This window comes from Lampetra planeri, chromosome 3 (assembly GCF_965212315.1).
Source record: "Lampetra planeri chromosome 3, kcLamPlan1.2.h2, whole genome shotgun sequence".
Classification (NCBI taxonomy): domain Eukaryota; kingdom Metazoa; phylum Chordata; class Hyperoartia; order Petromyzontiformes; family Petromyzontidae; genus Lampetra; species Lampetra planeri.
The window spans coordinates 6,967,567-6,993,619 of NC_136109.1; the positions used below are offsets into that span (position 1 = coordinate 6,967,567).

At 38.2% G+C, this 26,053-nt stretch overlaps 22 non-coding genes across 22 annotated transcripts; all 22 read left to right on the forward strand.

Moving 5' to 3' along the window:
* The first annotated feature begins 393 nt into the window (after positions 1-393).
* On the forward strand, positions 394-466 carry TRNAM-CAU (transfer RNA methionine (anticodon CAU)). Its single transcript has one exon. It is a non-coding gene; the product is annotated as a tRNA-Met (tRNA).
* Positions 467-937: 471 nt separating this feature from the next.
* On the forward strand, positions 938-1,010 carry TRNAM-CAU (transfer RNA methionine (anticodon CAU)). The gene has a single exon. It is a non-coding gene; the product is annotated as a tRNA-Met (tRNA).
* A 1,151-nt stretch (positions 1,011-2,161) lies between these two features.
* TRNAM-CAU (transfer RNA methionine (anticodon CAU)) lies at positions 2,162-2,234 on the forward strand. The gene has a single exon. It is a non-coding gene; the product is annotated as a tRNA-Met (tRNA).
* A 3,504-nt stretch (positions 2,235-5,738) lies between these two features.
* TRNAM-CAU (transfer RNA methionine (anticodon CAU)) lies at positions 5,739-5,811 on the forward strand. Its single transcript has one exon. It is a non-coding gene; the product is annotated as a tRNA-Met (tRNA).
* A 669-nt stretch (positions 5,812-6,480) lies between these two features.
* On the forward strand, positions 6,481-6,553 carry TRNAM-CAU (transfer RNA methionine (anticodon CAU)). The gene has a single exon. It is a non-coding gene; the product is annotated as a tRNA-Met (tRNA).
* A 471-nt stretch (positions 6,554-7,024) lies between these two features.
* TRNAM-CAU (transfer RNA methionine (anticodon CAU)) lies at positions 7,025-7,097 on the forward strand. The gene has a single exon. It is a non-coding gene; the product is annotated as a tRNA-Met (tRNA).
* A 1,153-nt stretch (positions 7,098-8,250) lies between these two features.
* On the forward strand, positions 8,251-8,323 carry TRNAM-CAU (transfer RNA methionine (anticodon CAU)). Its single transcript has one exon. It is a non-coding gene; the product is annotated as a tRNA-Met (tRNA).
* A 198-nt stretch (positions 8,324-8,521) lies between these two features.
* TRNAM-CAU (transfer RNA methionine (anticodon CAU)) lies at positions 8,522-8,594 on the forward strand. Its single transcript has one exon. It is a non-coding gene; the product is annotated as a tRNA-Met (tRNA).
* An 806-nt stretch (positions 8,595-9,400) lies between these two features.
* TRNAM-CAU (transfer RNA methionine (anticodon CAU)) lies at positions 9,401-9,473 on the forward strand. The gene has a single exon. It is a non-coding gene; the product is annotated as a tRNA-Met (tRNA).
* A 471-nt stretch (positions 9,474-9,944) lies between these two features.
* On the forward strand, positions 9,945-10,017 carry TRNAM-CAU (transfer RNA methionine (anticodon CAU)). Its single transcript has one exon. It is a non-coding gene; the product is annotated as a tRNA-Met (tRNA).
* A 3,178-nt stretch (positions 10,018-13,195) lies between these two features.
* On the forward strand, positions 13,196-13,268 carry TRNAM-CAU (transfer RNA methionine (anticodon CAU)). Its single transcript has one exon. It is a non-coding gene; the product is annotated as a tRNA-Met (tRNA).
* A 467-nt stretch (positions 13,269-13,735) lies between these two features.
* TRNAM-CAU (transfer RNA methionine (anticodon CAU)) lies at positions 13,736-13,808 on the forward strand. The gene has a single exon. It is a non-coding gene; the product is annotated as a tRNA-Met (tRNA).
* A 3,516-nt stretch (positions 13,809-17,324) lies between these two features.
* Positions 17,325-17,397, forward strand: TRNAM-CAU (transfer RNA methionine (anticodon CAU)). The gene has a single exon. It is a non-coding gene; the product is annotated as a tRNA-Met (tRNA).
* A 1,244-nt stretch (positions 17,398-18,641) lies between these two features.
* On the forward strand, positions 18,642-18,714 carry TRNAM-CAU (transfer RNA methionine (anticodon CAU)). Its single transcript has one exon. It is a non-coding gene; the product is annotated as a tRNA-Met (tRNA).
* A 471-nt stretch (positions 18,715-19,185) lies between these two features.
* Positions 19,186-19,258, forward strand: TRNAR-CCU (transfer RNA arginine (anticodon CCU)). The gene has a single exon. It is a non-coding gene; the product is annotated as a tRNA-Arg (tRNA).
* A 983-nt stretch (positions 19,259-20,241) lies between these two features.
* On the forward strand, positions 20,242-20,314 carry TRNAM-CAU (transfer RNA methionine (anticodon CAU)). The gene has a single exon. It is a non-coding gene; the product is annotated as a tRNA-Met (tRNA).
* Positions 20,315-21,277: 963 nt separating this feature from the next.
* Positions 21,278-21,350, forward strand: TRNAM-CAU (transfer RNA methionine (anticodon CAU)). Its single transcript has one exon. It is a non-coding gene; the product is annotated as a tRNA-Met (tRNA).
* Positions 21,351-22,511: 1,161 nt separating this feature from the next.
* Positions 22,512-22,584, forward strand: TRNAM-CAU (transfer RNA methionine (anticodon CAU)). The gene has a single exon. It is a non-coding gene; the product is annotated as a tRNA-Met (tRNA).
* A 471-nt stretch (positions 22,585-23,055) lies between these two features.
* Positions 23,056-23,128, forward strand: TRNAM-CAU (transfer RNA methionine (anticodon CAU)). The gene has a single exon. It is a non-coding gene; the product is annotated as a tRNA-Met (tRNA).
* Positions 23,129-23,599: 471 nt separating this feature from the next.
* Positions 23,600-23,672, forward strand: TRNAM-CAU (transfer RNA methionine (anticodon CAU)). Its single transcript has one exon. It is a non-coding gene; the product is annotated as a tRNA-Met (tRNA).
* A 1,015-nt stretch (positions 23,673-24,687) lies between these two features.
* TRNAM-CAU (transfer RNA methionine (anticodon CAU)) lies at positions 24,688-24,760 on the forward strand. Its single transcript has one exon. It is a non-coding gene; the product is annotated as a tRNA-Met (tRNA).
* A 1,214-nt stretch (positions 24,761-25,974) lies between these two features.
* On the forward strand, positions 25,975-26,047 carry TRNAM-CAU (transfer RNA methionine (anticodon CAU)). The gene has a single exon. It is a non-coding gene; the product is annotated as a tRNA-Met (tRNA).
* The last annotated feature ends 6 nt before the right edge of the window (positions 26,048-26,053 follow it).

Below are 26,053 nucleotides of genomic sequence, written 5' to 3' on the forward strand. Positions count from 1 at the left end.
GTATTTTATTCTTGGCATAATATATACATTGATATATTACCAACTTCAAATTGTGCGTGTGGAATTGATCCGATTTTTGGACATAACATGCGTTTCATCAAATACTTTTCCTCTGTAACAGGTCGGAACAACAGTTCCACACTGCCCACCAAGGATCATTTGTCTGTCTGTCTGTCGTGCATAGCCATGCCCTCGATTTGTATTTGATAGAGCGCTTCGGGCGGGCTCAGCACCAAGTGACGCGCCGCATGACACGGATCGCACGAATGCGCTGTCCAACCAAGTTCCTACCTGCCCACTCCGAAGGCACGTGTTTGTTGTGCCTCTTTATATCTTCCAATGGAATCCCAAAATTTGAGATATTCCAATTAGAACAAAACTAATAAAATATCAGCCTCATTAGCGCAGTAGGTAGCGCGTCAGTCTCATAATCTGAAGGTCGTGAGTTCGATCCTCACATGGTGCAAAGTGTTATTTTCTTTATATAAAATGTACATTTAGATATTAATTCCAACTTCAAATGATGCGTTAGGAATTGATCCGCTTTTTATGCATAAAATACGTGTCATTAACTACATATCCTCTTATTATTGTGCATCTTTATACCTTCCAATTGATTCCCAATATGTGAGATTTTCCAATTAGAATAAAACTGATCTCACATCAGCCTCATTCGAGCATTAGGTAGTGCCTTAGTTTCATAATCTGAATGTCATTAGTTCGATCCTCACATGAGGCAAACGTATTTTATTCTTGGCATAATATATACATTGATATAATACCAACTTCAAATTGTGCGTGTGGAATTGATCCGATGTTTGTGCATTATATACGTTTCATCAAATACTTATCTTCTTATTGTTGTGCCTCTTTATACCTTCCAATTGAATCCCAATATTTGAGATATTCCATTTAGGACAAAACATAACTAATGTCAGCCTCATTAGCGCAGTAGGTAGCGCGTCAGTCTCATAATCTGAAGGTCGTGAGTTCGATCCTCACATGGGGCAAAGTATTTTTTTCTTGGCATAAAATGTACATTTAGATATTAATTCCGACTTCAAATTATGCGTTTGGAATTGAACCGCTTTTTGTGCATAAAATACGTGTCATCAACTACCTATCCTCTTATTGTTGTGCCTCTTTATACCTTCCAATTGAATCCCAATATTTGAGATATCCCAATTAGAATAAAACTGATCTAACATCAGCATCATCAGAGCACTAGGTAGTGCCTTAGTTTCAGCGTCATTAGCACAGTGTGGCGCGTCAGTGTCATGATTTGAATGTAATGAAGTTCGATCCTCACATGGGGTCAAAGGTAGCTTATTTTTGGAATAAATTAACATTTAGATAATAATTCCAAATTCAAATGATGCGCCTGGAATTGATCCGCTTTTTGCGCATAACATACGTTTCATCAATTACTTATCCTCTTATTGTTGTTCATCTTTATACCTCCCAATTGAATGCCAATATTTGAGATATTCCAATTAAACAGAACTAATAAAGATCAGCCTCATTAGCGCAGTAGGGAGCGCGTCAGTCTCATTATCTGAAGGTCGGGAGTTCGATCCTCACATGGGGCAAAGTATTTTTTTCTTGGCATAAAATGTACATTTTGATATTAATTCTCACTTAAAATGATGCGTTAGGAAGTGATCCGCTTTTTGTGCATAAAATACGTTCATCAACAACCGATCCTCGTATTGTTGTGCCTCTTTATGCATTCCAATTGAATCCCAATATTTGAGATATCTCAATTAGAATAATACTTATCTAACATCAGCCTCATTAAAGCAGTAGGTAGTGCCTTAGCTTCATAATTGGAAGGGTCGTTAGTTCGATCCTCACATGAGGGAAATGTATTTTGTTTCCATTCCAACCGCAGGGATTGTGGTCAATGCAAACCCATTACTCCTCGTAAAAAAGGTGCAGTGTTGTTGCCAGATGAAAGGGTAAAAAAAAATACTACCAAACTTACTTTTTTTCTTGGTACAACATATACATTTTTATAATACCGACTTCAAATTATACGTGTAGAATTGATCCGCTTTTTGTGCATTACATACGTTTCATCAAATACTTATCCTCTTATTGTTGTGCATCTTTATACCCAATATTTGAAATATCCCAATTAGTTAGTTCGATCCTCACATCAGCCTCATTAGCGCAGTAGGTAGCGCGTCAGTCTCATAATCTGAAGGTCGTGAGTTCGATCCTCACATGGGGCAAAGTTAGCTTATTTTTGGCATAAAATTAACATTTCGATCATTCCAAATTCAAATGATGCGTTAGGAATTGACCCCCTTTTTGTGCGTAACATACGTTTCATCAATTACTTATCCTCTTATTGTTGTGCCTCTTTATACCTTCCAATTGAATGCCAATATTTGAGATATTCCAATAATAACAAAACTAATATAAATCAGCCTCATTAGCGCAGTAGGTAGAGCGTCAGTCTAATAAGGTCGTGATTTTTATTTTATTTTAATTTTTTATTAATTGTGATGTTTTACCTACGTGACTTTACCGAAAAAACCTAAGAATATGAATCATTGCAGTCAAGAAAGCTTCAAATCTAGAATTAATGCCCTCTACGGGGAGGAATTCCACCTATCTGTTAGAGTTTTTAACAGACAACGAGACAAGAAGTCACAGCTTCTCGAGACGCTGGCCTTCCTCATGAGATGCCGAGATAACAAGGTAATTCCCATCGCTTTCACACTCACATCCGCTGCTGTGTCCTCACCGAACTCTAAACAGATCTTATTTAAAGCTAGCCTATCACTAATCTCGGAGAGAATAAGGTTACTCCGATCTGAACTCGATAATTTAGACAAGACTCTCTTACAAACACATTTAATGTTAACACAAAAAATGTCACCTTCTGACTGGAACCACGTTGATAACATGACTTCTGCTTCTGCTGACTCAATGTCAGCCAAATGCAAAGCTAACCTGATTTCTAAATTCAACCTCCTATCTAAGAAGAAACCAGAGCCACACATCGCAAAGCTGGATGTTAACAAGACCGTGATTAATCAGAGTAACATCCCAATTTCTGACAATCTAAAAACGGTACTGGCCAAAGGAATACATTTCGCCGTCACCCCTAAATATATACCAGTAGAGGATATAATTTCTTAGATTGATGTAGCCCTCAGAGGCATAGGACACATCCATGCGGATGTAGCAAGAGCTGAAATAGCCACTATTCTTAAGAATGCTAAGAAACCCACTAGTAACATAAGCAAAAACGAACGCTCTGAACTCGCGGATCTAAAACAGAGAGATGATATAGTCATCCTCTCGGCAGACAAGGGCAATGCCACGGTCATCATGGATAAAGATTCATACAACAACAAAATCCTGGACCTTCTTAATGATGGGAGTTACTCCAAAATTAAAAACGATCCCACTAAAAGCCTAACGACGAAAGCCAACAGTATCATCACGAGTTCGACTTCCCTAATCGAACCAAGCAAACGTCCCTCTCTAAAACCATCGGCGGCAAGACCTCCCAGACTCTATGGTGTTCCCAAAATCCATAAGGAAGGCACCCCGCTATGACCCATCGTGTCGACGATAAACTCTCCTATGTACAAACTAGCCCGTTTTCTATCAGATAATCTGCTCCCCTTCACAGGCAAGACCTCTTAGGCAGTACTCAACTCAACCCAATTAGTCTCTATGGTTAAGGACATGGTACTATCTCCTGATGACATCCTCGTCAGCTTTGATGTAGTATCTTTGTTTACCAAAGTCCCAGTACCGGACACCCTAACAATAATTGAGGACTTAGTCCAACGTGGATTGAATTCTGATGTACCTGCGCTGGTTAGGCATTGCCTCACCAACACCTATTTTACCTGGAATGGCACCTTCTACAAACAGAATGAGGGTACCCCTATGGACTCCCCCTTGTCAACAGTTATAGCCAACATGTTCATGGAAAAGTTTGAATCAGACGCCATCCAGACATCCACCCTGCATCCTTCCCTGTGGAAGAGGTATGTCATCTGGCCACATGGCCTCCCAGCATTGAACCACTTCTTGGACCACATCAATTCTAGACACCCATCCATCAGATTCACCATGGAAGTGGAGAAAGACGGTAAACTACCATTCTTGGATATTCTGTTTGAGAGGAGGCCTGACGGATCCTTGGGACATTCTGTCTACAGGAATGCCACCCACACAGATTCCTACTTGAAACCGGATTCCCACCACCACCCATCTCAAAAGAAGTATCTCATCAAAACGCTATACCACAGAGCCCATGGCATTTCTGACCAACACCACCTGACCGGTGAATTAAGACATGTACATCGGGCCCTCAGGATGAACGGATACTCTGACCGTACTATCCGCCAAGCTGTCTCTCCCACCACACAGAAACAGCCACATGAAACTCCGACCAAAACTATCACGTTACCATACATAGCAGGCGTGACCAAAAAGATCTCCAAAATTCTAAACAAACATAAGATCCAAGTCCGATTCAGTACAGTGCATAAAATCCGTGATCTGATTCCATCTGTGAAGGATGTCGTTCCTGACTTACAGTATCCTGGAGTCTACAAATTGAGTTGCATTTGTGGTGATTGCTACATTGGAGAGACGAAACGTCATGTTTCTGATCATGTCCGTGAGCACAAGTCAGATCTGAAACACGGCAGAACTGATTCTTCGGCCATTGCCGATCATTGCTACAACTCGGTGGGCTCTCATGAAATTGTCTTTTCCGAGACCAAGGTTCTCTGCAAACCTCCTGGCTACCATCAAAGGTTCGTACACGACGCCATACAAATATACAAACACAGACATAATTTCAACCGTGATGATGGGTAAAAACTTAGTAATCATTGGAAAGATGTTATCAACCACGCAAAAAAGACTTAATTACACTTTTTTGGACCATCTTATCTGACAGGCACTATTTTACTTTACTTTACCGAGTGTTAACATCCCCAGTGTTTAACAGTACTCTCTTCATTGTTCAGCCAGCATTGGTATAAACATGGGCATTTTCGTTCTTTTCTATCATGTGTATCAGGCCTCCCCCCCCCTCTCTGTCCAATGCGTTGGCGTGTGCAGCAGTAGTTGCTTGCGCACAACCGCGTCCACGCCGTCGTCCATCCTTTTGGCCCCGCCCCCCTCCCCCTCCCGATGCGTTGTACGTGGCACTCCGTGCCGTCTTTGAGCCCGCCCCCCTCCCTCCCGATACGTTCCATTCATTGGCTACCACATTCTGATGAGCTCCCCCCCCCTCTCCTCCCCCTCAACTTGCTTTTAAGGGATTACATCTTGAATCATTGCCTCACTTGATGCAGCTAATCTGGCTGTGACGGTCCCACCTGATGACGGAGACTTGTGTTGCCTCCGAAACGTCGTGATTTTTATTTTATTTTTTTTATAAATTTTGATGTTTTACCTACGTGACTTTACCGAAAAAACCTAAGAATATGAATCCTTGCAGTCACGAAAGCTTCAAATCTAGAATCTGAAGGTCGTGAGTTCGATCCTCACATGGGGAAAAGTTAGCTTATTTTTGGCATAAAATGTACATTTCTATCATTCCAAATTCTAATGATGCGTTAGGAATTGATCCGCTTTTTGTGCATCACATACGTTTCATCAATTACTTATCCTCTTATTGTTGTGCCTCTTTATACCTTCCAATGGAATCCCAATATTTTAGATATTCCCATTAGAACAAAACTTATAAAATACCAGCCTCATTAGCGCAGTAGGTAGTGCGTCAGTCTCATAATCTGAAGGTCGTGAGTTCGATCCTCACATGGGGCAAGGTGTTATTTTCTTTATATAAAATGTACATTTAGATATTAATTCCAACTTCAAATGATGCGTTAGGAATTGATCCGCTTTTTATGCATAAAATACGTGTCATTAACTACATATCCTCTTTTTGTTGTGCTTCTTTATACCTTCCATTTGAATCCCAATAGTTGAGATATCCCAATTAGAATAAAACTGATCTAACATCAGCCTCATTAGAGCAGTAGGTAGTTGCTTAAATTCATAATCTGAATGTCATTAGTTCGATCCTCACATGAGGCAAACGTATTTTATTCTTGGCATAATATATACATTGATATATTACCAACTTCAAATTGTGCGTGTGGAATTGATCCGACTTTTGGACATAACATGCGTTTCATCAAATACTTTTCCTCTGTAACAGGTCGGAACAACAGTTCCACACTGCCCACCAAGGATCATTTGTCTGTCTGTCTGTCGTGCATAGCCATGCCCTCGATTTGTATTTGATAGAGCGCTTCGGGCGGGCTCAGCACCAAGTGACGCGCCGCATGACACGGATCGCACGAATGCGCTGTCCAACCAAGTTCCTACCTGCCCACTCCGAAGGCACGTGTTTGTTGTGCCTCTTTATATCTTCCAATGGAATCCCAAAATTTGAGATATTCCAATTAGAACAAAACTAATAAAATATCAGCCTCATTAGCGCAGTAGGTAGCGCGTCAGTCTCATAATCTGAAGGTCGTGAGTTCGATCCTCACATGGTGCAAAGTGTTATTTTCTTTATATAAAATGTACATTTAGATATTAATTCCAACTTCAAATGATGCGTTAGGAATTGATCCGCTTTTTATGCATAAAATACGTGTCATTAACTACATATCCTCTTATTATTGTGCATCTTTATACCTTCCAATTGATTCCCAATATGTGAGATTTTCCAATTAGAATAAAACTGATCTCACATCAGCCTCATTCGAGCATTAGGTAGTGCCTTAGTTTCATAATCTGAATGTCATTAGTTCGATCCTCACATGAGGCAAACGTATTTTATTCTTGGCATAATATATACATTGATATAATACCAACTTCAAATTGTGCGTGTGGAATTGATCCGATGTTTGTGCATTATATACGTTTCATCAAATACTTATCTTCTTATTGTTGTGCCTCTTTATACCTTCCAATTGAATCCCAATATTTGAGATATTCCATTTAGGACAAAACATAACTAATGTCAGCCTCATTAGCGCAGTAGGTAGCGCGTCAGTCTCATAATCTGAAGGTCGTGAGTTCGATCCTCACATGGGGCAAAGTATTTTTTTCTTGGCATAAAATGTACATTTAGATATTAATTCCGACTTCAAATTATGCGTTTGGAATTGAACCGCTTTTTGTGCATAAAATACGTGTCATCAACTACCTATCCTCTTATTGTTGTGCCTCTTTATACCTTCCAATTGAATCCCAATATTTGAGATATCCCAATTAGAATAAAACTGATCTAACATCAGCATCATCAGAGCACTAGGTAGTGCCTTAGTTTCAGCGTCATTAGCACAGTGTGGCGCGTCAGTGTCATGATTTGAATGTAATGAAGTTCGATCCTCACATGGGGTCAAAGGTAGCTTATTTTTGGAATAAATTAACATTTAGATAATAATTCCAAATTCAAATGATGCGCCTGGAATTGATCCGCTTTTTTGCGCATAACATACGTTTCATCAATTACTTATCCTCTTATTGTTGTTCATCTTTATACCTCCCAATTGAATGCCAATATTTGAGATATTCCAATTAAACAGAACTAATAAAGATCAGCCTCATTAGCGCAGTAGGGAGCGCGTCAGTCTCATTATCTGAAGGTCGGGAGTTCGATCCTCACATGGGGCAAAGTATTTTTTTCTTGGCATAAAATGTACATTTTGATATTAATTCTCACTTAAAATGATGCGTTAGGAAGTGATCCGCTTTTTGTGCATAAAATACGTTCATCAACAACCGATCCTCGTATTGTTGTGCCTCTTTATACATTCCAATTGAATCCCAATATTTGAGATATGTCAATTAGAATAATACTTATCTAACATCAGCCTCATTAAAGCAGTAGGTAGTGCCTTAGCTTCATAATCGGAAGGGTCGTTAGTTCGAGCCTCACATGAGGCAAATGTATTTTGTTTCCATTCCAACCGCAGGGATTGTGGTCAATGCAAACCCGTTACTCCTCGTAAAAAAAGGTGCAGTGTTGTTGCCAGATGAAAGGGTAAAAAAAAATACTATCAAACTTACTTTTTTTCTTGGTACAACATATACATTTTTATAATACCGACTTCAAATTATACGTGTAGAATTGATCCGCTTTTTGTGCATTACATACGTTTCATCAAATACTTATCCTCTTATTGTTGTGCATCTTTATACCCAATATTTGAAATATCCCAATTAGTTAGTTCGATCCTCACATCAGCCTCATTAGCGCAGTAGGTAGCGCGTCAGTCTCATAATCTGAAGGTCGTGAGTTCGATCCTCACATGGGGCAAAGTTAGCTCATTTTTGGCATAAAATTAACATTTCGATCATTCCAAATTCAAATGATGCGTTAGGAATTGACCCCCTTTTTGTGCGTAACATACGTTTCATCAATGACTTATCTTCTTATTGTTGTGCCTCTTTATACCTTCCAATTAAATCCCAATATTTGAGATATTCCATTTAGGACAAAACTTCACTAACATCAGCCGCATTAGCGCAGTAGGTAGCGCGTCAGTCTCATAATCTGAAGGTCGTGAGTTCGATCCTCACATGGGGCATGGTGTTATTTTCTTTGTATGAAATGTACATTTAGATATTAATTCCAACTTCAAATTATGCGTTAGGAATGATCCGGTTTTTATGCATAAAATACGTGTCATTAACTACATATCCTCTTTTTGTTGTGCTTCTTTATACCTTCCATTTGAATCCCAATAGTTGAGATATCCCAATTAGAATAAAACTGATCTAACATCAGCCTCATTAGAGCAGTACGTCGTGCCTTAGCTTCATCATCGGAAGGGTCGTTAGTTCGATCCTCACATGAGGCAAATGTATTTTGTTTCCATTCCAACCGCAGGTATTGTGGTCAATGCAAACCCATTACTCCTTGTAAAAAAGGTGCAGTGTTGTTGCCAGATGAAAGGGTAAAAAATATATATATTATCAAACTTATTTTATTCTTGGCACAACATATACATTTATATAATACCGACTTCAAATTATACGTGTAGAATTGATCCGCTTTATATGCAAAACATACGTTTCATCAAATACTTATTCTCTTATACAGGTAGGAACAACAGTTCCAAACTGCCCACCAGGGATTATTTGTCTGTCTGTCTGTCGTGCACAGCTACGCCCTCGATTTGTAATTCATAGAGTGCTTCGGGCGGGCTCAGCACCACGTGACACACAGTACCACGCAGCTTGCGCAGCGTGACACGGATCGCATGAATGCGCTGTCCAACCAAGTTCCTACCAGCCCACTCCGAAGGAATGTGTTTGTTGTGCCTCTTTATACCTTCCAATAGAATCCCAATATTTTAGATATTCCAATTAGAACAAAACTAATAAAATATCAGCCTCATTAGCGCAGTAGGTAGCGCGTCAGTCTCATAATCTGAAGGTCGTGAGTTCGATCTTCACATGGGGCAAAGTGTTATTTTCTTTATATAAAATGTACATTTAGATATTAATTCCAACTTCAAATGATGCGTTAGGAATTGATCCGCTTTTTATGCATAAAATACGTTTCATTAACTACATATCCTCTTATTGTTGTGCATCTTTATACCTTCCAATTGATTCCCAATGTGTGAGATTTTCCAATTAGAATAAAACTGATCTCACATCAGCCTCATTCGAGCATTAGGTAGTGCCTTAGTTTCATAATCTGAATGTCGTTAGTTCGATCCTCACATGAGGCAAACGTATGTTATTCTTGGCATAATATATACATTTACATAATACCAACTTCAAATTATGCGCGTGGAATTGATCCGATTTTTGTGCATCATATACGTTTCATCAAATACTTATCTTCTTATTGTTGTGCCTCTTTATACCTTCCAATTGAATCCCAATATTTGAGATATTCCATTTAGGACAAAACATAACTAATATCAGCCTCATTAGCGCAGTAGGTAGCGCGTCAGTCTCATAATCTGAAGGTCGTGAGTTCGATCCTCACATGGGGCAAGGTGTCATTTTCTTCATATAAAATGTACATTTAGATATTAATTCCAACTTCAAATGATGCGTTGGAATTGATCCGCTTTCATGCATAAAATACGTGTCATTAACTACATATCCTCTTTTTGTTGTGCTTCTTTATACCTTCCATTTGAATCCCAATAGTTGAGATATCCCAATTAGAATAAAACTGATCTAACATCAGCCTCATTAGAGCAGTAGGTAGTTGCTTAAATTCATAATCTGAATGTCATTAGTTCGATCCTCACATGAGGCAAAGGTATTTTATTCTTGGCATAATATATACATTGATATAATACCAACTTCAAATTGTGCGTGTGGAATTGATCCGATTTTTGGACATAACATGCGTTTCATCAAATACTTATCCTCTGAAACAGGTCGGAACAACAGTTCCACACTGCCCACCAAGGATCATTTGTCTGTCTGTCTGTCGTGCATAGCCATGCCCTCGATTTGTATTTGATAGAGCGCTTCGGGCGGGCTCAGCACCAAGTGACGCACCGCATGACACGGATCGCACGAATGCGCTGTCCAACCAAGTTCCTACCTGCCCACTCCGTAGGCACGTGTTTGTTGTGCCTCTTTATATCTTCCAATTGAATGCCAATATTTGAGATATTCCAATTAGAACAAAACTAATAAAATATCAGCCTCATTCGCGCAGTAGGTAGTGCGTCAGTCTCATAATCTGAAGGTCGTGAGTCCGATCCTCACATGGGGCAAAATATTTTTTTCTTGGCATAAAATGTACATTTAGATATGAATTCCAACTTCAAACTATGCGTTAGGAATTGATCAGCTTTTACGCATTAAATACGTGTCATCAACTACTTATCCTCTCATTGTTGTGCCTCTTTATACCTTCAAATTGAATCCCAATATTTAAGATATCCCAATTAGAATAAAACTGATCTAACAGCAGCCTCATTAGAGCAGTATGTAGTGCCTTTGTTTCAGCGTCATTAGCACATTGTGGCGCGTCATTTTATGATTTCAATGTCGTGAAGTTCGATCCTCACATGGGGTTAAAGGTAGCTTATTTTTGGCATTAAATTAACATTTTGATAATAATTCCAAATTCAAATGCTTGTGGAATTGATCCGCTTTTTGTGCATGACGTGCGTTTCATCAATTACTTCTCCTCTTATTGTTGTGTCTCTTTATACCTTCCAATTAAATGCCAATATTTGAGATATTCCAATTAGAACAAAGCTAATAAAATATCAACCTCATTAGCGCAGGAGGTAGCGCGTCAGTCTCATGATCTGAATGTTGTGAGTTTGATCCTCACATGGGGCAAAGTAATTCTTTTTTCTTGGCATAAAATGTACATTTATATAATAATTCCAACTCCAAATTATGCGTTAGGAATTGATCCGCTTTTTATGCATAAAATACGTGTCATCAAATACTTATCTTCTTATTGTTGTGCCTCTTTATACCGTCCAATTGAATCCCAATATTTGAGATATTCCATTTAGGACAAACTTCACTAACATCGGCCTCGTTAGCGCAGTAGGTAGCGCGTCAGTTTCATAATCTGAAGGTCTTCAGTTCGATCCTCACATGGGACAAAGTTAGCATTTTTTTGGTATGAAATTAACATTTAGATAATTCCAAATTCAAATGATGCGTATGGAATTGATGCGCTTTTTCTGCATAACATACGTTTTCTCAACTACTTATCCTCTTTTTTTGTGCTTTTATACCTTCCATTTAAATCCCAATAGTTGAGATATCCTAATTAGAATAAAACTGATCTAACATCAGCCTCATTAGAGCAGTAGGTAGTTGCTTAAATTCGTAATCTGAATGTCATTAGTTCGATCCTCACATGAGACAAAAGTATTTTATTCTTGGCAAAATATATACATTTACATAATTCCAACCTCAAATTATGCGTGTGGAATTGATCCGATGTTTGTACATTATATACGTTTCATCAAATACTTATCTTCTTATTGTTGTGCCTCTTTATACCTTCCAATTGAATCCCAATATTTGAGATATTCCATTTAGGACAAAACTTCACTAACATCAGCCTCATTAGTGCAGTAGGTAGTGCGTAAGTCTCATAATCTGAAGGTCGTGAGTTCGATCCTCACATGGGGCAAAATATTTTTTTCTTGGCATAAAATGTACATTTAGATATGAATTCCAACTTCAAACTATGCGTTAGGAATTGATCAGCTTTTACGCATTAAATACGTGTCATCAACTACTTATCCTCTCATTGTTGTGCCTCTTTATACCTTCAAATTGAATCCCAATATTTAAGATATCCCAATTAGAATAAAACTGATCTAACAGCAGCCTCATTAGAGCAGTAGGTAGTGCCTTTATTTCAGCGTCATTAGCACATTGTGGCGCGTCATTTTATGATTTCAATGTCGTGAAGTTCGATCCTCACATGGGGTTAAAGGTAGCTTATTTTTGGCATTAAATTAACATTTAGATAATAATTCCAAATTCAAATGCTTGTGGAATTGATCCGCTTTTTGTGCATGACGTGCGTTTCATCAATTACTTCTCTTATTGGTGTGTCTCTTTATACCTTCCAATTAAATGCCAATATTTGAGATATTCCAATTAGAACAAAGCTAATAAAATATCAACCTCATTAGCGCAGAAGGTAGCGCGTCAGTCTCATGATCTGAATGTTGTGAGTTTGATCCTCACATGGGGCAAAGTAATTCTTTTTTCTTGGCATAAAATGTACATTTAGATAATAATTCCAACTCCAAATTATGCGTTAGGAATTGATCCGCTTTTTATGCATAAAATACGTGTCATTAACTACATAACCTCTTATTGTTGTGCATCTTTATACCTTCCAATTGATTCCCAAAATGTGAGATTCTCTAATTAGAATAAAACTGATCTCACATCAGCCTCATTCGAGCAGTAGGTAGTGCCTTAGTTTCAGAATCTGAATGTCGTTAGTCCGATCCTCACATGAGGCAAACGTATGTTATTCTTGGCATAATATATACATTTACATAATACCAACTTCAAATTATGCGTGTGAAATTTATCCGATTTTTGTGCATTATATACGTGTCATCAAAAACTTATCTTCTTATTGTTGTGCCTCTTTATACCGTCCAATTGAATCCCAATATTTGAGATATTCCATTTAGGACAGACTTCACTAACATCGGCCTCGTTAGCGCAGTAGGTAGCGCGTCAGTTTCATAATCTGAAGGTCTTGAGTTCGATCCTCACATGGGACAAAGTTAGCATTTTTTTGGTATGAAATTAACATTTAGATAATTCCAACTTCAAATGATGCGTATGGAATTGATGCGCTTTTTCTGCATAACATACGTTTTCTCAACTACTTATCCTCTTTTTTTGTGCTTTTTATACCTTCCATTTAAATCCCAATAGTTGAGATATCCTAATTAGAATAAAACTGATCTAACATCAGCCTCATTAGAGCAGTAGGTAGTTGCTTAAATTCGTAATCTGAATGTCATTAGTTCGATCCTCACATGAGACAAAAGTATTTTATTCTTGGCAAAATATATACATTTACATAATTCCAACCTCAAAATATGCGTGTGGAATTGATCCGATGTTTGTGCATTATATACGTTTCATCAAATACTTATCTTCTTATTGTTGTGCCTCTTTATACCTTCCAATTGAATCCCAATATTTGAGATATTCGATTTAGGGCAAAATTTCACTAACATCAGCCTCATTAGCGCAGTAGGTAGCGCGTCAGTCTCATAATCTGAAGGTCGTGAGTTCGATCCTCACATGGGGCAAGGTGCTATTTTCTTTATATAAAATGTACATTTAGATATTAATTCCAACTTCAAATGATGCGTTAGGAATTGATCCGCTTTTAAAATCCTTTATATTAAGTTCGCTTGCTTGCATGCTTGCTTGCGTGCTTGCATGCTTGCTTGCGTGCTTGCATGCTTGCTTGCGTGCTTGCCTGCTTGCTTGCTTACGACCGTGAAAATCTTTCGGTCGTTTTTTAACCCACTTCCCGTGATCCAATCGAGCTGACATTTTCCACACAGACTCGTTGTGCGAGACAATTAATGTTCGTGAAAAAATTTTTCCAAAATTTTACACTTTTTAGGCAAAAAAAAATAATTTTACATATATTCAAATAAAACTCATTCATGGCTTTGGCTGAACGTCACAGTGTAAGAGCCCAGAGCGTAACCCCTCCACAGGCCGTGGCGGAGTAGCGCAGTTGGTAGCGCCCTCGCTTCCCATGCCAAAGGTCGCGGATCGATCCCCGTGTACTCCACAGGCGAATATATTTTTAAATCCTTTATATTAAGTTCGCTGCCACGCATATAAAGGATTTATAGGGAAAAACTTAGTTTTTACGGGTTACACTTATTATGCATAAAATACGTGTCATTAACTACATATCCGCTTTTTGTTGTGCATCTTTATACCTTCCATTTGAATCCCAATAGTTGAGATATCCCAATTAGAATAAAACTGATCTAACATTACCCTCATTAGAGCAGTAGGTAGTTGCTTAAATTCATAATCTGAATGTCATTAGGTCGATCCTCACATGAGGCAAACGTATTTTATTCTTGGCAAAATATATACATTGATATAATACCAACTTCATATTGTGCGTGTGGAATTGATCCGATTTTTGGACATATCATACGTTTCATCAAATACTTATCCTCTGAAACAGGTCGGAACAACAGTAACACAATCTTAATTTTGGAGCTTTCGTGACTGCAGGAATTATTCTTTGGTTCTTTCGGTAAAGTCACGTATAAAGATAAAATAATAAATTAAATAATAGCATACGACGTTTCGATTGCAACACAAGCAATCATCATCAGGTATAAATGAAATGGCAACAAAAAATCTAACCAGAAAACTATAGACAGACATATAAGCAGACAGATATCACCAAGATACATAGAGAGAGTAACACAGGTACAGAGAGGGGGATCGTCTCTGTGAGGTGGCCTTAAATAAACAGAGGGGGGCGGAGGCAGAGAGAGGGAGGGGTTAGAGAAAAAAACCTACATGTCAATGAGTACGAAGAACGCGCAGTAAAGAATAATTCCTGCAGTCACGAAAGCTCCAAAATTAAGATTGAACCACTTCTACGGGGAAGTTCCAAGTTTACCTTTTTCTCTCTCTCTGGGTTTTTTGTTCTCTCTCTCTGCCTGTATATTTAGTGTACTTTTTTCTGTCTACACTCGTTTTTTGTCGTTCTTATGTTCTGCTCTGTCTGTGTGTCTCCGTTCCTCTTGTTTTTATGTTTTTTTTGCAATTTTCACACTTAAATTCTAACTTAGCAATCTTTGAAATACGTAATCGACCAGGCTATGCGTTAATTGTGTGTTGACCGACTCTCTGTGTTGTATTACACAACATTTCGATGTTTTGCTAGGTTATTTAATTTGGTGTGTTCTTCTCCCTCTCTCCTGATGTTCAAGCCTGCGTGCTTTTCTGCGCGTTCTTCGTACTCATTGACATGTAGGTTTTTTCTCTAACCCCTCCCTCTCTCTGCCTCCGCCCCCCTCTGTCTATTTAAGGCCACCTCACAGAGACGATCCCCCTCTCTGTACCTGTGTTACTCTCTCTATGTATCTTGGTGATATCTGTCTGCTTATATGTCTGTCTATAGTTTTCTGGTTAGATTTTTTGTTGCCATTTCATTTATACCTGATGATGATTGCTTGTGTTGCAATCGAATCGTCGTATGCTATTATTTAATTTATTATTTTATCTTTATACTTGACTTTACCGAAAGAACCAAAGAATAATTCCTGCAGTCACGAAAGCTCCAAAATTAAGATTGAACCACTTCTACGGGGAAGTTCCAAGTTTACCTTTTTCTTTCTCTCTGGGTTTTTTGTTCTCTCTCTCTGCCTGTATATTTAGTGTACTTTTTTCTGTCTACACTCGTTTTTGTCGTTCTTATGTTCTGCTCTGTCTGTGTGTCCCCCGTTCCTCTTGTTTTTATGTTTTGTCTTTCTTTGCAATTTTCACACTTAAATTCTAACTTAGCAATCTTTGAAATACGTAATCGACCAGGCTATGCGTTAATTTTGTGTTGACCGACCCTCTGTGTTGTATTACACAACATTTCGATGTTTTGCTAGGTTATTTAATTTGGTGTGTTCTTCTCCCTCTCTCCTGATGTTCAAGCCTGCGTGCTTTACTGCGCGTTCTTCGTACTCATTGACATGTAGGTGTTTTCTCTAACCCCTCCCTCTCTCTGCCTCCGCCCCCCTCTGTCTATTTAAGGCCACCTCACAGAGACGATCCCCCTCTCTGTACCTGTGTTACTCTCTCTATGTATCTTGGTGATATCTGTCTGCTTATATGTCTGTCTATAGTTTTCTGGTTAGATTTTTTGTTGCTATTTCATTTATACCTGATGATGATTGCTTGTGTTGCAATCGAAACGTCGTAAGCTATTATTTAATTTATTATTTTATCTTTATACGTGACTTTACCGAAAGAACCAAAGAACAGTAACACACTGCCCACCAAGGATCATTTGTCTGTCTGTCTGTCGTGCATAGCCATGCCCTCGATTTGTATTTGATAGAGCGCTTCGGGCGGGCTCAGCACCAAGTGACGCGCCACATGACACGGATCGCACGAATGCGCTGTCCAACCAAGTTCCTACCTGCCCACTCCGAAGGCACGTGTTTGTTGTGCCTCTTTATATCTTCCAATTGAATGCCAATATTTGAGATATTCCAATTAGAACAAAACTACTAAAATATCAGCCTCATTAGTGCAGTAGGTAGCGAGTCAGTCTCATAATCTGAAGGTCGTGAGTTCGATCTTCACATGGGGCAAAGTGTTATTTTCTTTACATAAAATGTACATTAAGATATTAATTCCAACTTCAAATGATGCGTTAGGAATTGATCCGCTTTTTATGCATAAAATACGTGTCATTAACTACATATCCTCTTATTGTTGTGCATCTTTATACCTTCCAATTGATTCCCAATATGTGAGATTTTCCAATTAGAATAAAACTGATCTCACATCAGCCTCATTCGAGCATTAGGTAGTGCCTTAGTTTCATAATCTGAATGTCGTTAGTCCGATCCTCACATGAGGCAAACGTATGTTATTCTTGGCATAATATATACATTTACATAATACCAACTTCAAATTATGCGTGTGGAATTGATCCGATTTTTGTGCATTGTATACGTTTAATCAAATACTTTTCTTCTTATTGTTGTGCCTCTTTATACCTTCCAATTAAATCCCAATATTTGAGATATTCCATTTAGGACAAAACTTCACAAACATCAGCCTCATTAGCGCAGTAGGTAGCGCGTCAGTCTCATAATCTGAAGGTCGTGAGTTCGATCCTCACATCGGGCAAGGTGCCAATTTTTTTAAATAAAATGTACATTTAGATATTAATTCCAACTTCAAATGATGCGTTAGGAATTGATCGGCTTTTTAAATCATTTATATTAAGTTCGCTTGCGTGCGTGCTTGCTTGCATGCTTGCTTGCGTGCGTGCTTGCTTGCATGCTTGCTTGCGTGCTTGCTTGCTTGCTTACGACCGTGCAAATCTTTCGGTCGTTTTTTAACCCACTTCCCGTGATCCAATCGAGCTGACATTTTCCACACAGACTCGTTGTGCGAGACAATTAATGTTCGTGAAAAAAAATTCCCAAAATTTTACACTTTTTAAGCAAAAAAATGGTATTTTACATATATTCAAATAGAACTCATTCATGGCTTTGGCTGAACGTCACAGTGTAAGAGCCCAGAGCGTAACGCCTCCACAGGCCGTGGCGGAGTAGCGCAGTTGGTAGCGCCGTCGCTTCCCATGCCCAGAGCGTAACGCCTCCACAGGCCGTGGCGGAGTAGCGCAGTTGGTAGCGCCCTCGCTTCCCATGCCAAAGGTCGCGGGATCGATCCCCGCGTCCTTCACAGACGAATCTATTTTTAAATCCTTTATATTAAGTTCGCTGCCACGCATATAAAGGATTTATAGGGAAAAACTTTGTTTTTACGGGTTATACTTATTATGCATAAAATACGTGTCATTAACTACATATCCTCTTTTTGTTGTGCTTCTTTATACCTTCCATTTGAATCCCAATAGTTGAGATATCCCAATTAGAATAAAACTGATCTAACATCAGCCTCATTAGAGCAGTATGTAGTTGCTTAAATTCATAATCTGAATGTCATTAGCTCGATCCTCACATGAGGCAAACGTATTTTATTCTTGGCAAAATATATACATTGATATAATACCAACTTCATATTGTGCGTGTGGAATTGATCCGATTTTTGGACATAACATACGTTTCATCAACTACTTATCCTCTGAAACAGGTCGGAACAACAGTTCCACACTGCCCACCAAGGATCATTTGTCTGTCTGTCTGTCGTGCATAGCCATGCCCTCGATTTGTATTTGATAGAGCGCTTCGGGCGGGCTCAGCACCAAGTGACGCGCCACATGACACGGATCGCACGAATGCGCTGTCCAACCAAGTTCCTACCTGCCCACTCCGAAGGCACGTGTTTGTTGTGCCTCTTTATATCTTCCAATTGAATGCCAATATTTGAGATATTCCAATTAGAACAAAACTCCTAAAATATCAGCCTCATTAGTGCAGTAGGTAGCGCGTCAGTCTCATAATCTGAAGGTCGTGAGTTCGATCCTCACAAGGGGCAAAGTGTTATTTTCTTTACATAAAATGTACATTAAGATATTAATTCCAACTTCAAATGATGCGTTAGGAATTGATCCGCTTTTTATGCATAAAATACGTGTCATTAACTACATATCCTCTTATTGTTGTGCATCTTTATACCTTCCAATTGATTCCCAATATGTGAGATTTTCCAATTAGAATAAAACTGATCTCACATCAGCCTCATTCGAGCATTAGGTAGTGCCTTAGTTTCATAATCTGAATGTCGTTAGTTCGATCCTCACATGAGGCAAACGTATGTTATTCTTGGCATAATATATACATTTACATAATACCAACTTCAAATTATGCGTGTGGAATTGATCCGATTTGTGTGCATTATATACGTTTAATCAAATACTTATCTTCTTATTGTTGTGCCTCTTTATACCTTCCAATTAAATCCCAATATTTGAGATATTCCATTTAGGACAAAACTTCACAAACATCAGCCTCATTAGCGCAGTAGGTAGCGCGTCAGTCTCCTAATCTGAAGGTCGTGAGTTCGATCCTCACATCGGGCAAGGTGTCATTTTCTTTATATAAAATGTACATTTAGATATTAATTCCAACTTCAAATGATGCGTTAGGAATTGATCCGCTTTTTAAATCATTTATATTAAGTTCGCTTGCTTGCTTGCTTGCGTGCTTGCTTGCTTGCTTGCGTGCGTGCTTGCTTGCATGCTTTCTTGCGTGCTTGCTTGCTTGCTTACGACCGTGCAAATCTTTCGGTCGTTTTTTAACCCACTTCCCGTGATCCAATCGAGCTGACATTTTCCACACAGACTCGTTGTGCGAGACAATTAATGTTCGTGAAAAAAAATTCCCAAAATTTTACACTTTTTAGGCAAAAAAAATTTATTTTACATATATTCAAATATAACTCATTCATGGCTTTGGCTGAACGTCACAGTGTAAGAGCCCAGAGCGTAACGCCTCCACAGGCCGTGGCGGAGTAGCGCAGTTGGTAGCGCCCTTGCTTCCCATGCCAAAGGTCGCGTGATCGATCCCAGCGTCCTCCACAGACGAATCTATTTTTAAATCCTTTATATTAAGTTCGCTGCCACGCATATAAAGGATTTATAGGGAAAAACTTTGTTTTTACGGGTTATACTTATTATGCATAAAATACGTGTCATTAACTACATATCCTCTTTTTGTTGTGCTTCTTTATACCTTCCATTTGAATCCCAATAGTTGAGATATCCCAATTAGAATAAAACTGATCTAACATCAGCCTCATTAGAGCAGTATGTAGTTGCTTAAATTCATAATCTGAATGTCATTAGTTCGATCCTCACATGAGGCAAACGTATTTTATTCTTGGCAAAATATATACATTTACATAATACCAACTTCAAATTATGCGTGTGGAATTGATCCGATTGTTGTGCATTATATACGTTTCATCAAATACTTATCTTCTTATTGTTGTGCCTCTTTATACCTTCCAATTAAATCCCAATATTTGAGATATTCCATTTAGGACAAAACTTCACAAACATCAGCCTCATTAGCGCAGTAGGTAGCGCGTCAGTCTCATAATCTGAAGGTCGTGAGTTCGATCCTCACATCGGGCAAGGTGTCATTTTCTTTATATAAAATGTACATTTAGATATTAATTCCAACTTCAAATGATGCGTTAGGAATTGATCCGCTTTTTAAATCATTTATATTAAGTTCGCTTGCTTGCTTGCTTGCGTGCGTGCTTGCTTGCATGCTTTCTTGCGTGCTTGCTTGCTTGCTTACGACCGTGCAAATCTTTCGGTCGTTTTTTAACCCACTTCCCGTGATCCAATCGAGCTGACATTTTCCACACAGACTCGTTGTGCGAGACAATTAATGTTCGTGAAAAAAAATTCCCAAAATTTTACACTTTTTAGGCAAAAAAAATTTATTTTACATATATTCAAATATAACTCATTCATGGCTTTGGCTGAACGTCACAGTGTAAGAGCCCAGAGCGTAACGCCTCCACAGGCCGTGGCGGAGTAGCGCAGTTGGTAGCGCCCTTGCTTCCCATGCCAAAGGTCGCGTGATCGATCCCAGCGTCCTCCACAGACGAATCTATTTTTAAATCCTTTATATTAAGTTCGCTGCCACGCATATAAAGGATTTATATGGAAAAACTTTGTTTTTACGGGTTATACTTATTATGCATAAAATACGTGTCATTAACTACATATCCTCTTTTTGTTGTGCTTCTTTATACCTTCCATTTGAATCCCAATAGTTGAGATATCCCAATTAGAATAAAACTGATCTAACATCAGCCTCATTAGAGCAGTATGTAGTTGCTTAAATTCATAATCTGAATGTCATTAGTTCGATCCTCACATGAGGCAAACGTATTTTATTCTTGGCAAAATATATACATTTACATAATACCAACTTCAAATTATGCGTGTGGAATTGATCCGATTGTTGTGCATTATATACGTTTCATCAAATACTTATCTTCTTATTGTTGTGCCTCTTTATACCTTCCAATTAAATCCCAATATTTGAGATATTCCATTTAGGACAAAACTTCACAAACATCAGCCTCATTAGCGCAGTAGGTAGCGCGTCAGTCTCATAATCTGAAGGTCGTGAGTTCGATCCTCACATCGGGCAAGGTGTCATTTTCTTTATATAAAATGTACATTTAGATATTAATTCCAACTTCAAATGATGCGTTAGGAATTGATCCGCTTTTTAAATCATTTATATTAAGTTCGCTTGCTTGCTTGCTTGCGTGCGTGCTTGCTTGCATGCTTTCTTGCGTGCTTGCTTGCTTGCTTACGACCGTGCAAATCTTTCGGTCGTTTTTTAACCCACTTCCCGTGATCCAATCGAGCTGACATTTTCCACACAGACTCGTTGTGCGAGACAATTAATGTTCGTGAAAAAAAATTCCCAAAATTTTACACTTTTTAGGCAAAAAAAATGTATTTTACATATATTCAAATATAACTCATTCATGGCTTTGGCTGAACGTCACAGTGTAAGAGCCCAGAGCGTAACGCTTCCACAGGCCGTGGCGGAGTAGCGCAGTTGGTAGCGCCCTTGCTTCCCATGCCAAAGGTCGCGTGATCGATCCCAGCGTCCTCCACAGACGAATCTATTTTTAAATCCTTTATATTAAGTTCGCTGCTACGCATATAAAGGATTTATATGGAAAAACTTTGTTTTTACAGGTTATACTTATTATGCATAAAATACGTGTCATTAACTACATATCCTCTTTTTGTTGTGCTTCTTTATACCTTCCATTTGAATCCCAATAGTTGAGATATCCCAATTAGAATAAAACTGATCTAACATCAGCCTCATTAGAGCAGTATGTAGTTGCTTAAATTCATAATCTGAATGTCATTAGTTCGATCCTCACATGAGGCAAACGTATTTTATTCTTGGCAAAATATATACATTGATATAATACCAACTTCATATTGTGCGTGTGTAATTGATCCGATTTTTGGACATAACATACGTTTCATCAACTACTTATCCTCTGAAACAGGTCGGAACAACAGTTCCACACTGCCCACCAAGGATCATTTGTCTGTCTGTCTGTCGTGCATAGCCATGCCCTCGATTTGTATTTGATAGAGCGCTTCGTGCGGGCTCAGCACCAAGTGACGCGCTGCATGACACGGATCGCACGAATGCGCTGTCCAACCAAGTTCCTAACTGCCCACTCCGAAGGCACGTGTTTGTTGTGCCTCTTTATATCTTTCAATGGAATGCCAATATTTGAGATATTCCAATTAGAACAAAACTAACAACATATCAGCCTCATTAGCGCAGTAGGTAGCGCGTCAGTCTCATAATCTGAAGGTCGTGAGTTCGATCCTCACATGGGGCAAAGTGTTATTTTCTTTATATAAAATGTACATTTAGATATTAATTGCAACTTCAAATGATGCGTTAGGAATTGATCCGCTTTTTATGCATAAAATACGTGTCATTAACTACATATCCTCTTTTTGTTGTGCTTCTTTATACCTTACATTTGAATCCCAATAGTTGAGATATCCCAATTAGAATAAAACTGATCTAACATCAGCCTCATTAGAGCAGTAGGTAGTTGCTTAAATTCATAATCTGAATGTCATAAGTTCGATCCTCACATGAGGCAAACGTATTTTATTCTTGGCAAAATATATACATTTACATAATACCAACTTCAAATAATGCGTGTGGAATTGATCCGATTGTTGTGCATTATATACGTTTCATCAAATACTTATCTTCTTATTATTGTGCCTTTTTATACCTTCCAATTGAATCCCAATATTTGAGATATTCCATTTAGGACAAAACTTCACTAACATCAGCCTCATTAGCGCAGTAGGTAGCGCGTCAGTCTCATAATCTGAAGGTCGTGAGTTCGATCCTCACATGGGGCAAGGTGTCATTTTCTTTGTATAAAATGTACATTAAGATATGAATTCCAACTTCAAATGATGCGTTAGGAATTGATGCGCTTTTTATGCATAAAATACGTGTCATTAACTACATATCCTCTTATTGTTGTGCATCTTTATACCTTCCAATTGATTCCCAATATGTGAGATTTTCCAATTAGAATAAAACTGATGTCACATCAGCCTCATTCGAGCATTAGGTAGTGCCTTAGTTTCATAATCTGAATGTCGTTAGTTCGATCCTCACATGAGGCAAACGTATGCTATTCTTGGCATAATATATACATTTACATAATACCAACTTCAAATTATGCGTGTGGAATTGATCCGATTTTTGTGCATTATATACGTTTCATCAAATACTTATCTTCTTATTGTTGTGCCTCTTTATACCTTCCAATTGAATCCCAATATTTGAGATATTCCATTTAGGACAAAACTTCACTAACATCAGCCTCATTAGCGCAGTAGGTAGCGCGTCAGTCTCATAATCTGAAGGTCGTGAGTTCGATCCTCACATGGGGCATAGTGTCATTTTCTTTATATAAAATGTACATTTAGATATTAATTCCAACTTCAAATGATGCGTTAGGAATTGATCCGCTTTTTATGCATAAAATACGTGTCATTAACTACATATCCTCTTATTGTTGTGCATCTTTATACCTTCCATTTGATTCCCAATATGTGAGATTTTCCAATTAGAATAAAACTGATCTCACATCAGCCTCATTCGAGCATTAGGTAGTGCCTTAGTTTCATAATCTGAATGTCGTTAGTTCGATCCTCACATGAGGCAAACGTATGTTATTCTTGGCATAATATATACATTTACATAATACCAACTTCAAATTATGCGTGTGGAATTGATCCGATTTTTGTGCATTATATACGTTTCATCAAATACTTATCTTCTTATTGTTGTGCCTCTTTATACCTTCCAATTGAATCCCAATATTTGAGATATTCCATTTAGGACAAAATTTTACTACCATCAGCCTCATTAGCGCAGTAGGTAGCGTGTCAGTCTCATAATCTGAAGGTCGTGAGTTTGCTCCTTACATGGGGCAAAGTGTTATTTTCTTTACATAAAATGTACATTCAGATATTAATTCCAACTTCAAATGATGCGTTAGGAATTGATCCGCTTTTTATGCATAAAATACGTGTCATTAACTACATATCCTCGTATTGTTGTGCATCTTTATACCTTCCAATTGATTCCCAATTTGTGAGATTTTCCAATTAGAATAAAACTGATGTCACATCAGCCTCATTCGAGCATTAGGTAGTGCCTTAGTTTCATAATCTGAATGTCGTTAGTTCGATCCTCACATGAGGCAAACGTATGTTTTTCTTGGCATAATATATACATTTACATAATAGCAACTTCAAATTATGCGTGTGGAATTTATCCGATTTTTGTGCATTATATACGTTTCATCAAATACTTATCTTCTTATTGTTGTGCCTCTTTATACCTTCCAATTGAATCCCAATATTTGAGATATTCCATTTAGGACAAAACTTCACTAACATCAGCCTCATTAGCGCAGTAGGTAGCGCGTCAGTCTCATAATCTGAAGGTCGTGAGTTCGATCCTCACATGGGGCAAGGTGTCATTTTCTTTATATAAAATGTACATTTAGATATTAATTCCAACTTCAAATGATGCGTTAGGAATTGATCCGCTTTTTATGCATAAAATACGTGTCATTAACTACATATCCTCTTTTTGTTGTGCTTCTTTATACCTTCCATTTGAATCCCAATAGTTGAGATATCCCAATTAGAATAAAACTGATCTAACATCAGCGTCATTAGAGCAGTAGGTAGTTGCTTAAATTCGTAATCTGAATGTCATTAGTTCGATCCTCACATGAGGCAAACGTATTTTATTCTTGGCATAATATATTCATTTATATAATACCAACTTCAAATTATGCGTGTGGAATTGATCCGCTTTTTGTGCATTACATACGTTTCATCAACTACTTATCCTCTGAAACAGGTCGGAACAACAGTTCCACACTGCCCACCAATGATCATTTGTCTGTCTGTCTGTCGTGCATAGCCATGCACTCGATTTGTATTTGATAGAGCGCTTCGTGCGGGCTCAGCACCAAGTGACGCGCCGCATGACACGGATCGCACGAATGCGCTGTCCAACCAAGTTCCTACCTGCCCACTCCGAAGGCACGTGTTTGTTGTGCCTCTTTATATCTTTCAATTGAATGCCAATATTTGAGATATTCCAATTAGAACAAAACTAATAACATATCAGCCTCATTAGTGAAGTAGGTAGCGCGTCAGTCTCATAATCTGAAGGTCGTGAGTTCGATGCTCACATGGGGCAAAGTGTTATTTTCTTTACATAAAATGTACATTCAGATATTAATTCCAACTTCAAATGATGCGTTAGTAATTGATCCGCTTTTTATGCATAAAATACGTGTCATTAACTACATATCCTCTTATTGTTGTGCATCTTTATACCTTCCAATTGATTCCCAATATGTGAGATTTTCCAATTAGAATAAAACTGATCTCACATCAGCCTCATTCGAGCATTAGGTAGTACCTTAGTTTCATAATCTGAATGTCGTTAGTTCGATCCTCACATGAGGCAAACCGTATGTTATTCTTGGCATAATATATACATTTACATAATACCAACTTCAAATTATGCGTGTGGAATTGATCCGATTGTTGTGCATTATATACGTTTCATCAAATACTTATCTTCTTATTGTTGTGCCTCTTTATACCTTCCAATTGAATCCCAATATTTGAGATATTCCATTTAGGACAAAATTTCACTACCATTAGCCTCATTAGCGCAGTAGGTAGTGTGTCAGTCTCATAAGCTGAAGGTCGTGAGTTCGATCCGCACATGGGGCAAAGTGT